Here is a 19,154-nt window from a genome sequence, read left to right on the forward strand (position 1 = left end):
TCAAGAATTATTCGCAAGATGTTCTGACGGAGCCCAGTTTATTTCACAGGACGTGACTAGGACACTACATTTCTGGCATAAAAAAACAGGTCTAGCGAAACATAAGGAGGATTCTTTTGGAGTTCATTGGATATATATTGGAATTGGTGCATATCCTGGTATCGGATGTCCATGTTTCTGATGTCCTGTATCCGCTTAAGTTGACCCCCTATAACTGGCTGGCCAGACTGTTGTGACCACTGGATCTAGATTATCCAGCCAGTCACCCAGTCCGGCAGTTGATTGTAGATCTCACAGGAAAAATCCAGGAAAAAAAACATTTCTATCTCAAAATAAATGTTTTTTTTTCCAGGACCAAAGATCCCAGCATTATGCTCCACACCTGTCCCAAAGCTTTGTGAACTGGCTCCACTGAGAGCCAGTTACAGGCTCCTGACATGCAAATTGGATGAGAGGAAACCTGCATCCAATTCACAATATTTGAACCCAGCCTAAAACACAACGTGCACTTCCTATACAACCTTCACCAAATGTACATGTGCAAATGTTCACAATTTCTAAGTACAAAGTGAAGTACAAAGTAGTGTCAACTTGCAATCGCTATAATCACATATACAGAGCAGTTAAATACCACTTAATTACTAATGCATCAATTCGTAGTGTAGAAAAGTTATAGTGCCAGCTGGCTGCACTAGTATTTCTATGTAGGTCAACGGTAGCATGGGAGTATCACACATATTCATCACTGTGGTGGGGAAAGGTTATGGTTTGAGGTTGCTTTGTTGCTTCAGGGCCTGAACAACTTGCAGTCATCAGATCAACTATGAATTGTGCACCATATACAGTATATTACTAAAAGTATTGGGACACCTGCCTTTACACGAATATGAACTTTAACCTTTTTACTGCCAGAGCCGATTTTTGATTTTTTGCACACATTTAAAAAATCATTTTTGGTATTATATATTTTCTGAAACAGACTCCCTAGAGAATAAAATAGTGGTAGTTCCAATTTTTTTTTTAATATCACACATTATTACCGCAAAGGTCTAGGGAATGCAAAATTTCAGTAAAAAACACACTAAAGTGAATTTTAGGGGAAAAAAAAAAAAAAAAAAAAAAACGCATTAAAACTACCCAAATATTTGATTAAGAAAAAAAAAAATGCACCGAGTAAATAGAAACCCAACCTTAAATTTGTGTACGCCTGTGATATAGAAACAAACTTCAGTGCCCTATATTTTTTTTATAGGTGATGCTTCAAAAGCCCTCTATAGGTATCAGTTTAGTGTTACAGAGGAGGTCTTGTGTTAAAATGATTGCTCTCCTTCTGGCTCGCACACGGCAATATGTAACGTGTATTGCAATCAACGTTTTCACACATAAGTGCCCCCGATGCGTGCTTTTACATTTGTATGTGCATATATGTGTGGGGGGGGGGGGGGAGGGGAGGGGAGGGGAGGGTTTGTGCTTGGGTGTAACTATTTTTTTTTTTTTTTTTTAGGGAAACTTTTTTCCTTTCCTTTGCATACGGGACAAAAAGTCCCCTTATGTGATGATTTTTGAGGACAGGTTCTCTTTATTGAGACATGCAGGGTCTGAATGTAGCTTTCCAGGTCAAAACAAGAAGGGGAGGAGAGTGGACATGTCTCTGCGCTTCTCCTTCCCCCTTCAGCTTCTGGCACCTGCCACCTCCCTCCCGGGCCCGCCGATGGGCAAGTGGAGCCCGTAAAAAATGTCGGGCGAAGCGGCGGGGGCGCGCCAGTACAAGGGGTATGTGTGAGCAATTGGGCGGCAGCGCTTTTACCTGATAGTGTGTGAAACCCCCCGCTGTCAGATCTGTGCAACATATGGACCTGGCAGTGAAAGGGTTCATAGCATCCCAATCTAATGCTGGCCCTACACTGTACGAAAAATCAGCCAAAATTTGGTCATTTGGAAAGTTAGTTCCCTTTTCGGAAGTTAATGGGCACAAATCAGTAATCGGTTGTGACGATTTTGAGCTAAAAAGACGAAGGACAAGTTTGGAAATTTTCTGGCGAATGAACGATAAATTGAAAGGTTCATGTGTTTCTCATTCAAACCGTTTGCACTTGGTAAATGTGAAAAAAAATGATCAAAAAACTGATTCACATGTCCGTTGAACAATTTATTGATCATTACATGATGGCACTATCGTTTGCTCTCACAGAGTGTTCGTTTTTCGAAAAAGAGTTTGAACAATTTTTTGTACATAGTGAATGGCCAGCATTAGTTCACAGGGTTCAATATTGAGAAGGCTGTCCACAAGGTTTAGGAATGTGTCTATAGAATTGTGTGACCATTCTTCCAGAAGCGCATTTGTGAGGTGATCACAGAGACCATTTAAAGCAGGAAACCTTTACAGGTGTTTGGAGTTAATAAGCTGAATAGAATCTACAATAATAAACTTTTACACAATATTCTAATTTTCTGAGATACTGAATTTTGGGTTTTCACAAGCTGTAAGCCATAATCAAAATTAAATGAAAGAAAGAAATGCTTGAAATATTTCACTCTGTGTGTATAAAATATACGAGTTTCAGTTTTTGAATGAAATTACTGAAATAAATTAACATTTTTTTGAGATGCACATGTATGTGCCTTGTAATGCTGCTTTTGCTTTTTACTTTTTAGTAGCATATTTCCAATTTAGAGTGTTTCTGCAGTAGAAATGGTGTACATGGAGGGACATTTATCGAGAAAATTTGTGCCACAAATAGACACAAATCAGACTCTCTCTCATTTAACAAAATCTTTGCAACATTTTAATATGCACTGGAGACCCCTGTGCCTGTAATCCTGCAACAGATTTATCACCCAAGACGAGACATGATTTATCTCTAAACAGGTGGCTATCAGGGTCGTTTCATTCTGTTGCAGTACTACTTTGGAGCAGCAGAGGGAAGAATTTAAAAATCTAGCCGTAACCTACCGTATTTTCCGGCGTATAAGACGACTGGGCGTATAAGACGACCCCCAACTTTTCAAGTTAAAATATTGCTTTTGGGATATACTCGCCATATAAGACTACCCCCCTTCCGAAGCAAGGCAACACCATTTAAAAACATTTTCTCAGATCTCTTGTATGTCTCCAAGGTACTGTAAGAAAGGGAGATAACCATTCAAACAGCACACTAGGTGCTGCATGGCTCTGTCACAGTGTGCCACATAGCTTTTGGGTACCGATTTTGTTATTGCTAAACTGTGTTCTAGTCTATCATTCAGTACAGCTATAAATTAACAAAGTTAGCACCCAAAAGCCATGTAGCACACTGTGACAGAGTAATGCAACAGCTAGTGCTCTGTGTCCTAATGCTAATCATCGTAAGGCACTTTGAGGATTCTACAGTGCGGTACTTAAGACATTAGACATTACAATATCCATTTAGTCCCTACTCACTGTGTGCTGCCAGTGCCATGCTACCCGCCGCCATCAGGATTAGTTTTAAATCTCCCGCTCCCTGCGAGTCACCTCACATACCGTAGTCCGAGTATACCGAGTGCATGACAGTCAGATCACTCCGCCGCCAGACAGAACTTCCTGAAAATGCGACGCGGCGCCGATAATGTACATGCGCCCGAAATAGAAGAAAAAGTCCCTGCATTGCTCCAATCTCCTCTCTTGAAGGTACCTTGAAAATGATATACTCGGCGTAGAAGACGACCCCTGACTTTTGAGAAGATTTTCCTGGGGTAAAAAGTCGTCTTATACGCCAGCAAATACGGTATTAGTAAATGTGTCACACAATCTGTATCACTGCTCCTTCCTGTGCAACAACACACCGGGTTTCCAAAACTCATCTGAAATTATTCTTTGCTTGTAGCATTACCTCTGTACTCCAGAATACCCATAAATCATAGCTGAAATAGATACGGCACAATAAAAAAAATTGCATTTTTGACTTACTCCTAAAGTCCTTTTTTTTGGAATACATCATGGGAAACAGAGCATCTTCATATCCATTACGATGGGGTTATGCTGCCACCTTCAGGTGATTGGACACTGGCAAAAACAAGAAAGGAAGCCCCCTCCCAGGCGTGACCCCACCCCATTAGGCAAGGCTTCAGTTTTTGTAGCAAACCATGAATCACAAAAATTGGTTCAAGGTGTCTCGTGATGTACTCCAAGAAAAAGGATTTTAAAAAGGAGAAAACAAAAATCCCATTTTCTTTATCTTACAGGACACAGAGCATCTTCATATCCATTACGTCCCAAAGCACTAAATATTAGGAGGGCAACATAAATACTATGCATTTAATGTGATCGGATTTATATTCTTTACTTTGATTGTTGGGGGTCACTGAGCACTAGAGCACATTGATTGTAGATCAGTTGAGATTATTAGTATGAAGGTAAAATGGCAGTCTGGAAGATGGGGTTTAGTTTGATACATTTTTTAGAGAAAGTTGATCAGTGTTTATACCAGGGATACATTATGAATATAGAACAGTCAAGTTATGACATACTAGAATTAAGTGTTGATCATTTCCTCCTCTTCATTAGTTTGGAATACAATGATCTCTGTACAATAGGAAGGAGTCTTTAATTCATGTAGAGCTCCAGCATAATTAGTGAGGCAATGGCCATCGCTGATTTAAAACTCATTTGTGATTGGGGACACGTAACAATATAAAGTAGGAGTTTTCCCAATTTGGCTGCAAAAGTGGAAATACTCTAAGGCTTTGACATACCAACAAATGCAATTGCTGGGTGTAAAGCTGCTCCCACCAGAGCAAATAAGGACTAGAATAAAACCAGCAGACGTTTGTCCAAGGCATCCTTATATACTGGACCCTCATCCACTGGGAACGAGGGTCTTAATGATCTAAATGTCCTAACAACTGCCATATTCCCCGAAGACATACTAAATTTCTCAGTGAACTCGCTCTCCATGGGGTATAGCCGAGCAAACTTTTTTGGCGGAATGAACACTATGTCAGGGTGAGCGATTAAAAAAAATATCCCTGCTGAGACCTGTAGTTCCACTAGGCACTGCCATTGCTGTGACCTGTAGTCCCACTGGCTACAGTGAAGCCGGCTGTAACCAGTTATTCCCAGAGAGCCTATACTGCCGCTCTCATATGGGGATCCAAGATGGTCAACGCCAGGGTGCTTCGCTCTACTCATGATGTCACCAGCCACGCTGTGCATGCGCACACGTGGCACAATCTTTTCCCAAGCAAATGCAGAGGGTAAAGGAGAACTCTCTGCCTCCTGCATTTGGTGCCTAAAGCCAAAGCTTTCCGTTTCAAGCTCCACTATTGCTATCTAGCACTTGGGCTAGGATGATGTACAGTAATACAAACACTAACCCGTGGCCTCAAAAACTGCGGGTTGGGGGGGGGGTCTTACCAGAGGAGGGTACCAGTCTGTCGCAGGACCCACTAGGAGAACCAATCTCCATCCATCGTGGTGGGCTCAGCCCCCGGACCTTCATTCCTCAACTGAAGATCACGGCCCTGTACCTGTATAGCACCCTACCAGTAGACAAGGCAATGTCTCCCTGTGCAGGGTCCTGCATAGACATTACTATCACCTAAGACACATGCAAAAAACAAAAATGCCTGGGAGGGGACTTCCAGAGACTTTTCTTTTTTTGGCCACTGTCCAATCATATGAAGGTGGCAGCATAACCCCATTGTAATTGATAGGAAGATGCTCGGTGTCCCGTTGTGTACAATAAAGAACGTGCACCCCATGGAAAGCTTACTTTTATGCACGCTATAACCATTTAGCATGCCTTGTGGAAACACTGACAGAATAACTTACATACCTGGAACCTAATCAGATGCCGATGTTAAATTGCCGGGATTTCAGCAGATGTTAACTCTTCATTTGAAGACAAAGCTGATCAGCACACTTTTTTCACCTTTGAAAAAGAGTACAAAATAAATTGCATAAGATTGATACACTAAACAGACAACTTTTTTAAATTTCACCATAAAAACTTTAAAATGGTTTTACATTGTTATAAAGTACAATTTACACCTAGACATCATTTGGAATACATCTTCCGAAGAAAATTATTAGGTTGGGTTTGGCAATTTTCCATAGTTACATTTGTCCATTTTGAATTAATGTAAGTATGTATGTTCTATGCCTGCAGGATCCCCATGGAAGCTAGAAGTCACTGTAGTAGGCTCAACTACTACAGTGATTGCTGCTATTTTCCAGGTCCTGTGCTGAGTGTCTGCTCTGCTGTTTAGTGACCGAAGTAGGCACACAATCGGCAAGGGTGCCATTCGGGGAGCATTTTGCCTTTTCTTAATGTTTCTTAATGAATGCAAAGCATTCTCTGTTTAGACAATGTAACATCACCACCCCTCCTCTTCACCATGTCCAATCAAAAAATGATTTAAAAAAAAAAAAAAAAAAAAACACAAAAAGGGGTTGATTTACTAAAACTGGAGTGCAAAATCTGGTGCAGCTGTACAGAGTAGCCTATAAGGCCCCTTTCACACAACGTCAATTGTCATCCGTTTTTCGTCAGTTGTTATCCGTCTTTCATCTGTTGTCATCCGTTTTTACATAGAGATGCATTGATGTCCGTTTTTCATCCGTCAACGGATGGATGAAAAAACGGACAAACGGACAGCGTGTGTGAAAGGGGCCTAGGATTCAAACTTCAGCTCGTTCAATTAAGCTTTGACAAAAAACCTGGAAGCCAATTTGTTTCTGTGCAGAGCTGCACCAGATTTTGCACTCTCTAGATTTAGTAAAATCAACCACAAAGCGTTCTTCTGAATGGTGCCTGTGCCATGCAAGCAGCCTCCTATGGTCAGGGCAATCGCTCTACAAGTGACCCAGAAGCTAGTGGACAGCACTGTAGTAGCGGTGCCTTCTATAGTGATTTCCAAATTCCAGGGGTATCACTCAGATATGGAACATGGTTCAGGCTGGACAAATTTAACAAAGCAAAAAAATTGCCATATCTAAACTTTAGCTTTAAAAACAATTTGGAGCACAAGAGAGACTTCTTTCTAGATATGTATAGTAATAGATTGTCCAAGCACAGCCAATGGGTAGGTATTTGTGTCCCTTGTTTTCAGTAGTCGCCAATTACTTAGATTACAAACTCATCTAAAGTGAACCTGTGTCCAGGTCACACAAAGTGGCTGGAAACCTCAGACGTTTTAGATGTGTTAGTGAGGTAAATGGCGCTGCCTTTCAGTAGGTTTTAAGGGGCACTATATGTAGACGCTAAAAATAGGATATTCCAACACAGGGTATTTCAAAGTACATATGATCGTATTACACCGCATTCACACTGGTCCGACTTGGACCGCGACTTGTCAGCCTGGTCCGTCACGCTCCAATTGTGTAGTACAGGACCCGTTCTAATAGGAGCGACACAAGTCGCTCCGACTTAGAAAAAGGGTCCTGTACTACTTCGGGGCGACATGGAGGAGACTTGCATAGACATTCAAGTCCGTGCAAGTCGCGCTGCAAGAGACTTCACAGGTCGCCCCCTAAGTCGGATCGCCATAGTGTGAACGGAGCCTTACACTATTCACATATGATTGCAAACAATATGTATAAATAAAATAAATATTAAAAAGTTCAAATAGTGCAGTAAAGGTGTTAAATCGTGATGTGGCCAATAAATTATTAGTTGATAAATATTGTATAATGCCAATAAATATTAATATAAATAAGAATAAATGTAAGGTGCTTAGTGAAAGGTGACAGATGTATAAATAAATATCCCAAATATCTCAGCAAGTGGTCAGTGAATGTGGGTAAGTCCAAAAGCTGGTGATATTGAACAGATGACTAGTGTGATAAATAAATATATAATAAAGTGACGTACTATTAGTTAATTCCATATAAATTATATGTAAAAGACAAATATATGAAGAACCACAGATTTATTAAATATATAAAGTGACTTGGTGCGGCCTCCCCAAATGTATTTGCAGAGACCTGCTCTACAGGGTGGCCAATAAAGTGAACAAGAGTGACTCAAATTTAATTAAACTAAATTCAACAATATTAGTCAATCAAAGTGATTAATTGGTGAAATAAATTTCAGAGAGAATTGATGGGTGAATCTCGGGGTGATCCAGATGGAATGTGCCGAGTGAGGAAACGAGTGCTCCCCTCTCAATTCTGCCCGCACTCCTTGGAGCTCAATACCCCTAACAGGGGTAACCAGCGTGATGTTACAAGGGGTTCCCTTCTGCCAGACAGGGCCCAGCTACTGGTGGCTTCACTGGATCATTTCTCCCATATGCTTAGTATATTCAATATAATCGATACAACCTCAGCATCCCATCAAATGTTTGTGGCAATTTCCAGATCTCTCTCCGATAATAAACTATTGACAGTCTCAGCTCTGTTCCTGTATGTTGTATGAAGGGGTGTGTCTGTTCCTTCAAATCAGCTTCCTGAGCTCTGTAGTGTGTAATTTCAGCTCCCCATCCCTTTTTTAAAAGCACAGACAAGATTTAGAAATGTGGCACTTTAAAGGGATGTAGAGAAGAGAAGATGCAGATAAACAGGTACAACTTATGTAGGAGGATTTTTTTTATCTCTGTATCACCCGAGGCTAGCCACTTCACTGGGTATACAGTGGGTATAGAAAAGAATTACTGCCTTTAAAAGAATCACATTGTGTTGCTTTGCAGCCTGAAATGAGATCTGAAGCATTTTACTCAGCGCAACTTATAACATCCAAGTGAAAGAAAACACCAACAGTCAGAAAAAAAAAAAAAAAAGAAGAAGGATCACTGAGTTAGAAAAAGGATCACCACCCTTTTCTCAGTATTTTGTTGAACCACCTTTTGCTCAACCACTTCTGGACCGGAAGGATTTACCCCCTAATGACCAGGCCATTTTTTTGCGATACAGCACTGCGTTACTTTAAATGACAATTGCGCGGTCGTGCAAAACTTTACCCTTATAAAATGTATGTATTTCCCCGACCCCCCCACAAATAGAGCTTTCTTTTGGTGGTATTTGATCACCTCTGCGATTATTTTTTTGCGCTTTAAACAAAAATAATTCTGAAAAAAATAAAATAAAATATTTATTTTTTACTTTCTGCTATAATAAAACATTCCCAATAAAAAAAAAAATGTAAAAATCTAATTTTTGCATCATTTTAGGCCAATATGTATTTTGCTTCATATTTTTGGTAAAAGATAAATCCCAATAAGTGTATATTGATTGGTTTGCGCAAAAGTTATTGTGTCTACAAACTAGGGGAAAGATTATCATTTTTATTTCTAGTAATGGCGGCGATCAGCGATTTTCAGCAGGACTGCGACATTGCTGAGGACAGATCGGAAACCTAACTGACATTTTTGGGGGGGGACCAGTGACATTACTACAGTAATCAGTGCTACAAATATGCACTATTACTGTAATAATGACACTGGCAGGGAAGGGGTTAACACCAGGGGCGACAAAGGGTTAAATGTGTCCCTAGAGGGTGCTTTCTAGCTGTGGGGGGGTGGGGGTGGGCTTGCTGCATGAACACAGAGACCTGTGTTCCTAAATAAGAGGAACACAGGATCCCTGTGTTCATAACTGACAGAACAGCAGTCTGCCATGTTTACAACAGCAGACCGCCGTTCTGTCTCCACAGAAAGCGACCTATAGGTACATCATTTCAAGGGACAGAGCCGACCTGCCGCAGTAAAACTATGGCAGCTGGTCAGCAAGTGGTTAAATGACAGCAAGTGGTTAAATGACAGCCTTCAGTCTGATGTCCCTACTAGCTTTGCACATTTAGACTTTGCAATATTTGCCCACTCTTCTTAGCAGAACTGCTCAAGTTCAGTTAAATTTGATGGTGACTATTTGCGGACTGCAGTCTTCAAGTCATTCCACAGATTTTCAACGAGGTTTGGGTCTGGCCTCTGATAGGCCATGCAAGGACATTCTCCTTTTTCTCCTTCAACCACTGTGTGGTCATTTTTTCTGTGCGTTTTGGGTCATTGTCGGGTTGGAAGGTAAACCTCCTTCCCATTGATAACTTTCTGGCAGAGGACAGCAGATTTGCCTCAAGAATTTGACATGGTTTTGCCCCATCCATTTTTCATTCTATCCTGACAAATGCTCCAGTCACTGCTGCAGAGAAACACCCCCAAACCAGGACATTACCACCTCCATGCTTTACTGTAGGTGTTATTTGGATGGTGAGCTGTACTGGATTTCCGCCAGGCACATTGTTTAGTGTTGAGGCCAAATAATTCAATTTCGGTCTAATCTGACCAAAGCACCTTTTTCCATGTGGCTTCACATTCTTCAAAGAGGAAGTAAACTCTTCCTCCCCCCCCCCCGCAAAGTAAATGCATAATGTGCTAGTATGCATCTCATACTAGCACATTATGTGACACTTACCTGCAATGAAGCCCGCATTGTCCCTGCTGCCAGCCACATCCATCTTCTTCCTTCCGGGTCTGTGGACTCTGTATTACTGCCGGAAGCAGCGTGACGTCACTTCCGCACATACGCGTGGGAGCCACCAGTAACGGCATGGGCGGCAGTTTCTTTAGAGCACATGCGCCGATGATGTCATCGGCTGCATGCAATGTAAATATATAGGCTTACCTATAAGTAAAAGTCATCAAAGTGGGTTTACAACCTCTTTCAAGGTGCATTTTGGCAAAACTCAATGGTGCATGCATGTGGCCTTTCTTGAGGAGTGGCTTTTTTCTGCAACCTCTCCCATAGAAACCACATTTGTAGAGAATTTGTGGTATTGTTGTCACATGCACACAATGACCACTCTGTCATAAATTTCTGCAACTGCTTCAGAGTGTCTGTAGGCCATTTTGGTATCCTCTCTGACCAGTTTCCTCCTGGCTCTTTCATCCAGTTTGGAGCGACAACCTGACAACAGACAAGGGTCTGTGTTGTACCAATTACCTTCCATTCTTCAATATTAGACTTCACTGCACTTCTGGGCATTGATGAAGCCTTTGACATTTTTTTGTATCCATCTCCTGACTTGTGTGTCCACAACTTTATACTGGAGATCTTTTGCCAGTGCCTTTTCACTCAGTTGATGATTCCCTCTACTAGGGACTGAAATGCTCCAGGAAAGCGATTTTCATGCAGAGTTCATCAAAATAACCACAACTGATCACAGTTCAAAGTCAAATGGCTTTGTGTGCCTTTGGGAAGATGATTAGTAACACATATTTGAGTTTACAAGTCATTTTTAGCAGGAAGTGATCCTTTTTACAACTCAGTGATTCTGTTTTGAATATTTTTTTTCCTGACATGTTGGTGTTAGATATTTCACTTGGATATTACATAGTTAGTTAGTTAGTATGGTTGAAAAAAAGACCAGCCAGTTCAACCAATAATGTAGTTGCACAGCTATAGAAGTAAATACAGCTTGATAAAACAAAAACTGTTCCAGTCTTTTTTTCAGGCTGCAAAGCGACAAAAAGTTATTATTTTAACCGGTTGCCGGCCGCCGCAAGTACATATACTGCGGCGGTCAGCCCCGGCCAGGCAAAGTGACGTACCGGTACGTCACTAGCCTGTCACTTCCTTGTGAGCCAATAGCGGGCGAGCGCGCGCCCGCCCCTTCCCCTTCCCTGTGAAGTCCGTGCGTGTGACTCACGATCATCCATCGTGAAGGGAGAAAGGCAGGCGGCTAATGTAAACAAGCCGCCTGTCATTCTCCTCTGTGTAGGAATGGTGATCATATGGTTCTACTATGTAGGACCGTTGATCACTGTTCCTACACCAGTAGCCATGTCCAATCACAGTAAGAAGCACGCCCCTAGGGACACACTTAACCCCTCCTTCCCCAATAAAGTTAACTCCTTCCCTGCCAGTGTCATTTTGCAGTAACAGTGCATATGTATAGCACTGATTACTGCAGTAATGTCACTGGTAACCCCAAAAGTGTAAAAAATGTCAGTCAAGGGTCCGATCTGTCCACCGCAATGTCGCAAAAAAAAAAAAAAAAAAACACACACCAAAAATGACAGAAATCTTTCCCTTTGTTAGTAAACGCAATAACTTTTGCGCAAACCAATCAAAATACGCTTTTTGTGATTTTTATTTACCAAACATATGTAGCAGAAAACAAATTGGCCAAGAAATGTTAAAAAATTTAGATTTTTAAATTTTTTTTGGGAATTTCATAAAAAAAAAAAATGTGAGAAATATTATTTTTGCAAAATTGATGCTCTTATTTTGTTTATAGCGCAAAAAGTAAAAATCGCACAGGTGATCAAATACCACCAAAAGAAAGCTCTGTTTGTGATAAAAAAAGGACGTCAATTTCGTTTAGGTACAGCGTCGCACGACCGCGCAATTGTCCGTTAAAATCACGCAGTGCCGAATCGAAAAAAAAGCCCTGGACTCAGGAAGGGGGTAAAATCTTCTGGGGCTTAAGTGGTTAAAAAGGGAGGCGATTCTTTTCTATAACTACAGTATATAAGAGTTTACAACCACCTTAAGTATTTCAATCTGATTTTAATCTGAATGCTAAAATTACTTTGAAACAAGCCCTCATTCATCTCTATGAATTGTAGAGAAATATACATGATATTGTCAAAAGTATTGGGACACTTGCCTTTACACGCAAATGAACTTAGTTGAGAGCACAGCCATTGAAACAGTTACATTCCCGGCATTTTTTTTAAACTAATAAATTGATGGGTTTACTTCCACTTTAAGTCAATCAGCGTTGAAATGAGGGCCCTGCAATGGATACAAGAAACACAGCCTACCTGTTTATGGTTTCAGACACTTGTGTAACATCCAATCACCTTTCATCTGGTGACCTAGAAAACCCTTTTTTTGCTCACCAGTTAGTAATGCAGGAGAGGTGTTACAAATCACACTCATTTCACACTTTGTCTATCACATGCAGAAATATTGCATGAAAGAATAGCGAGTGGCTAAGATTAGTGAAAGAAAGATCCTCTCTGCGCTGCTTAAACCCAAACCTCTGTTACCATTAGGGGAAAAAAAAAAAACACACACACACAAAACATTATATTAAAACAGATATTGAAGGTTGTTTTTTTAAAAACCCCTGACAGGTGGGGTTTTTATAACAGAAGACCATAATGGGCAGGAGGAGTCATTGACAGAACTGTCAGCGGTAATGCGTTCTAAACTGCGCATGCGCAGCTCAGACCACATTTACAGCTCCTGAACTGTGCCACGGTGAAGGGACTCCCATTCACATGCGTAAGAGTGACGTTATCGTGGGTCGGTCATTTTTGAAGCTGAACAGATGTACCCCAGAAGGAAAACCTGGCAAAGATGGAAGCATCTAGGGAAACATGGGATTAGCACAACCCACCTGGGGGTCCATTTAAAAAAAAATGTAACCGCTTCAATACAGTGGACTTTCACCCAATTTTCAGCGCTGTCAGATTTTGAATGCCAATTGCGCGGTCATGCTACACTGTACCCAAATTAAAATTTTATCATTTTTTTTCACACAAATAGAGCTTGCTTTTGGTGGTATTTCATCAATGCTGGGTTTTTTTTATTTCTTACTAAAAAAAAAAAAAAAAAAAAAAAAAAAAAAAATTATTATTTTCTTTCAGCCGATTTTAAAAATAAGTAATTTTTCTCCTTCACTGATAGGCTGCACTGATGAGGAGGTACTAATGAGGAGGTACTAATATGCCGCACTGATGGGCACTGACTGGCAACACTATGAGCACTGATGGTGGGCACTTTTTGAGCTTTTATGTATCAGGGCACTGATGATCAGGGCACTCAACAGGAAGAAAAGGCCAGGAGCACCAAAGATGGACCCCAGAAGAGGAGGAACCGGACCTCTCTGTGCAAAACCAACTGCACAGAGCAGGCAAGTATAACATGTTTGTTATTTAAAAAAAAAAAAAAAAAAGACCCCGTTCACACTGGGGCGACCTGTGAGGCGACCTAGTCGCCTCACAGGTCGCCTTCCATAGAGAAGCTGCGGACCCGTTCTAATAGGAGCGACACAAGTCGCTCCGACGGGTCCGGAGCTTCTTTGGGGCGACCCGGAGCGACCTGCATAGACTTCAATGTTATGAAGTCCGTGCCGGCCGCTCCGAGGTCGCGGGGCGAGCAGCGCGCCGCGACCTATGAGGTCGCCTGGCAAAGTCGGGTCGCTGCAATGTGAACGGGGCCTAAGGCTCCTTTCACACTTATGCGACGTGATTTTACCGCAATTTTGCGACGCGATTTTGAAAGCAATAGCTATATACCTCAAAACACATTAAAATCGTGCCAAAATAATGCAGGAACTACTTTGAAGTCGGTGCGACTTCAAAACGCACTGATATGAATGGGGCTCATTGAAAATCATGGAAAACTACTTGTCATGCGATTTTGCGGTCCAAAATCGCGGGACAAGTCGCACTAGTGTGAAAGGGGCCTAAGAGGTTTCCTCTCACTTCTTTCTGAGATTTCAGAATAGGAAGTGAAGGGAAATTTCTTTAGCAGGACCAGACAACAAAAGATAAACTGACTTGGGTTTCAACCCTTTTCTACAAAAGGGAGAGGTTTTGACAATCATCAATCATTCACTTGAAAGAATAAAATGTTAAAAATAGCCCATCCTGCATCCTGGAGATTATGTACATACGATGTCTTATCTCGCATACTTTTATATTTCTTTTCAAAAGGAATTAACTCTAGGGCAAGCATTTCACACAAGATCTCTGAAGTCATATATGTTTCATGAATTAGAAAGGAGAGGACTACAGACCAAGAGGGGCTGCTAATCCTTGGTCTATAGAATCGCAAACCTCCAGTATAGGTTCTTTGAAAACACCAGAATAGAAAATTACTTTATAAACCTTAAAAAGGCATGACATTTTCAACTTTGATTTAAATGTAATTTTTATATACAACGATCAGCCATAACATTATGACCACTTGCCATAGCCTGTCAAGGCATGGCCTCCATTAGATCTCTGAAGGTATGCTGTGGTATCTGGCACCAAGCTTGTCAGTGGCAGATCCTTTAAGTCCAGTAAGTTGTAACATGGGGCTTCCATGGATCAGACTTGCTTTTCCAGCACATCCCACAGATGCTTTATTTGACTGAGATCTGGAGAATTTAGAGGCCAAGTTAACAGCTTGAACTCATGGTTTCTCAAACTATTTTTGAATTCATCAGACCAGGCCAACTTCTAATACTCCATGGTCCTCTTCTGATGCTGGTGTGTCCACTGTAGCCACTTTTGGCTGTGGAACTGGTGCAACATGGGAACCCTGACCGGTCTGCCGCTATGCACTGTGTGTTCTCAGTGTTAGCTCTTTTATTAGATTGGACTACTTGGGCCGGCCTTCACTCCGCACGTGAACCAATGATCCCTGCCCACCCATGACCTGTCACCAATGTTACTTCCTTGGATCACGTTTGGTAGGTCTTGACCACTGAACACTGGGAACTTCCCACAAAGAGCTGCAATTTTAGAGTTGCTCTGACCCAGTCGTCTAGCCATTGCAATTTGGCCCTTGTCAAAAGTTGCTCAAGTCCTTACACTTGCCCATTTTTTTCTACTTTAAAAACATCAACTTCAGGAACAATATGTTCACTTACTGCCAAATATATTCTATAATATAGATGCCACTGTACCGAAACAATCAATGCTATTTCTTTTAGTCCCCATTCACACTAGCGCGACTTGTCAGGCGACTTGGTCGCCTGACAAGTCGCGGTGGGTCGCCTGCCATTGATTAGCACAGGACCCGTTCTAATAGGTGCGACACAAGTCGCTCCGACTTAGAAAAAGGGTCCTGTACTACTTTGGGGCGACCTGGAGACGACCTGCATTGACTTCAATGATATGAAGTCCGTGCATGTCGCGCCGAGGTCGCGGTGCTTCACAGGTCGCCCCAGCAAGTAGCGTCGCCCCTGTGTGAACGGGGTCTTACCGGTCGGTGGTCAAACAAATCTACTCCAGTCAGGGTAGCATCACAAGTCCCAGTGATTACAGTGTCCAGGTAGGAGCATGCAGCCAAAAAAGAACTACAAGTCAGAGATTTCATGTCCAAGTAACAGAACACAGCCAATACAGAACTACAAGTCTCCTCAGTTCTTCACTGCTTCTTTCAATCTCTTTCTAGTTGCATTTTTAGAGCATGCAGTCAGTTTCTCAATGCCTTTCACTAGAACAATCCCGGTGTATCTGGAGTTCACAAATCAGATCCTCAACCCAAAATTATTGGTGCCAAGGTGTCTGGCGATATCCTGGCACAGGATATGTTGAATCCAGTGCTCCTAGCGGAATCTCCAGACCCCCTGTGGGACACAGGAACCCATTGATCAATTATGCAGCACTGGCGACTGATGTACACACTGGCTAGTTCTTCACTTAACAGATGTTTATAGAGGCTACTGATCTAGTAATAATGAAGTATGTTACAGGCACCATGAACCTCCATGATGGTTCTTTTCTCTGCCAGATAGACAGTCTGATATTCATTAGAACCAGAAAATCCCAGACTAACTAAACACCCAGTGTGCATGGAGTGTTAAAGTGGTAACTTTTTTTTTTAATGAATTATTTATATTTATATATATATATATATATATATATATATATATATATATATATATATATATATATATATATATATATATATATATATATATATATATATATATATATATATATATATATGTCAAGCGGCATTGGCCCGTTCAATACAAATGCACAATGGCTGAGAGAAATGACCAGAGTGTTCTGGAGTGACCCTGTCAGAACAAAATAGAACAGCAGGGGAGATTGCTGTACTAACATCGGATTACTACTTGTGAAAGGAGAAGTGAGGAGAGCAGTGCTGGCGCCGGAAACTGCGCTGGAGCGGTGACATGGAGACAGTAAGTGTAAGAAGGAGGACAGGGGTGGGTAGGGCAGGTAGTGGGCTTTTTTTCTTTTAGCTCAAAGCAAAGAATGCATTTTTTTTCTGTAGGGAAGGAAGGCTGGTCAATGACAGATGCTGGTTCTTAAGGAGCCAGCACCCACCAGGTGCCAACAACCAGTGACTCACCCCTGCTGTCAGTCAGGGATTCCCAGCTGACAGCAGAATATAAAACTATGAGCCAAAAAAAAAAAAAAACACACACCTTGGGGGTCCCCCTACAATACATAACAGAATTGGGGGGGGGGGGTTTGATGATGAGCATGTGCCCCCTGCTGAACCAAACCAGACCACTAATTCACCAAATAATGTAAACAGTAAAACAAAACCGGTTAACAGTCGTTTACACAGTTACATAGTTAGTGAGGTTGAAAAAAGACATCAGTCCATTCAGTTCAACCTATGATGTGTGTGTGTGTGTGTGTGTGTGTGTATGATGTGTGTGTGTGTGTGTGTGTTTGCTGTTAGCCGTACATTGTTTACCCCTGTATGTTATGGTCTTTAAGGTGCCCATCTAATAGTACAGTATTTACAGTATTATCCCCGCTACAGTATCAAGAAAAAAAAAAAAGAGAGAGACGGTGACTGACGGTCATCTGACTGACAGTCACCAGCTCTCTGCTCATGGAGCACTGACAACTGAGCGATCAGTAGTGTTTGATCGCTCAGTTCTCAGTCTTAGAGCCAGCAGGGATGCTGGCTCTAAGACTGAGACCCAGCAGGGATGCTGCATCCACCTTGGGAAGTAGGATTAAAAAGAAAAACAAAAACACACAAACCCTAAGTACACCCATCGCCAAATCACATCACCCAGCGATGTAAGTCAATTATGATGAATGACAGCCTCAAAACAGCACAGAAAGTAAAGAAAAGTAAAAAAAGAAAAAAAGAAGGAAGGCCATGACACTCCGCTTCCTCCCGCCGCTGAAGGAAAGGGGGGCTTGTCAAACGTGTGTGGATTTTATTTTTTCTATTGTTTACATTTTTTGGGTGAATGAGTAGGGGTACCATGTATCCCATTACTCATTCACATTGGGGGGGGGGGGGGCACTCTGGGATCTTATTGTTAAGGGAGCTTCCATAATCTGATAAACCCCCACAATCACTGGCACAGGGTTGGGGGGGGGGGGAGGCAATCACTGGCCCAGGGTTGGGGGGGAGGCATGCTTTACATTCTGCTGTTAGCCAGGAATAACCGGCTGGAAGAAGCATGGATGAATAATTGGTTGTTAGGACGCCAGCCGGTGCTGGCTCCTAACAACGCGCACAAAACGCTGGATAAACACACCAAAAAGCATGTACGTGTGTTTTTGGTGCAATTTCGTTAAAGCCTATGGCGCACCAAAGTAGCACATGTACCTTTTTCAAAGTCACACCTGTGCCGCATTGATGTGAACAAGCACCATAGAGAACAATGTGATTTCCATTGTTATGCCATTCTAGGAGACTCAAATCGAATCTGAAATTGCACTAGTGTGAACCAGGCCTTGGACTTTAGAACCACTTTAATGAATAGATATAATAAGTACAAAATTTAAGTATTTTAATATATCCAGGCAAAATCAACCAACAAATATATCCTTTCACATTTTTCTTTTCCTTTAAGAGCTGCATTGGGATAATTCAAATCCCCAATAAGAGTTCTCTGCAGTCACACAGCTCCCCGCACTTGGGGTTACATCAAAGAAAGCTTCAACAGCATCCCTTGGGATGTATATGCTTCCCCAGCTAATTTATGACTGGCTGGCAGAAAACAGCAGGGATTGCTTCCATCAAACAATAGAAAACACTGGTCTTTTTCACTCCCCTCCTGATCCCTCTTTATGCTTTTTTTGTTTGGTTTTTATAAAAAGGTAAAATTTTCACTTTTTGCTCTAAAGAACTTGGCATGCAAGGTTTCCCAGCTGCCTGAAGAATGATAGATTCGTTTTAGCTGGGAATGTTAGCAGAGACAAATGGCCTAGTTCTGAAGTTGCGGAACAAACTGAACCATTTTGTTGACATTTACTGCACTGCTCACAGATTAAACTTGTAGTCACATACTGTAAAAAAAAAAAAAAAAGTCTCCCAATGACACTAATTATGCATTAAAGAGAACCTGTACTGACAAAGACATCCCCAGAAAGTCAAGCAGAGAGCAAAAGACTTCTCACTTGTCAGGATTGCCTGCGGACTCTTTGCAGCTGATATTTTTAATGTCCCATACACACGTACCGATTGTCGGCCGAATGATCGGCCGTCTTTTGTCCAGGGCTGTCGTGTCTGTTGAAAACTGCAAACG

General features: G+C 41.7%; 1 protein-coding gene across 2 annotated transcripts in view; it reads right to left on the reverse strand.

Annotated features, from left to right (window-relative positions):
* Window positions 1-19,154, reverse strand: part of USP49 (ubiquitin specific peptidase 49) — a 126,313-nt gene that overhangs the window by 74,734 nt on the left and 32,425 nt on the right. For both annotated transcript variants that reach the window (XM_082247041.1, XM_082247042.1), the window contains exon 2: window positions 5,796-5,891. The gene's annotated coding sequence lies outside the window, so the exon portion shown is untranslated. The remainder of the gene's footprint in view (window positions 1-5,795; window positions 5,892-19,154) is intronic.

This window comes from Pelophylax lessonae (genome assembly GCF_965119305.1).
Source record: "Pelophylax lessonae genome assembly, chromosome: 2".
NCBI lineage: Eukaryota > Metazoa > Chordata > Amphibia > Anura > Ranidae > Pelophylax > Pelophylax lessonae.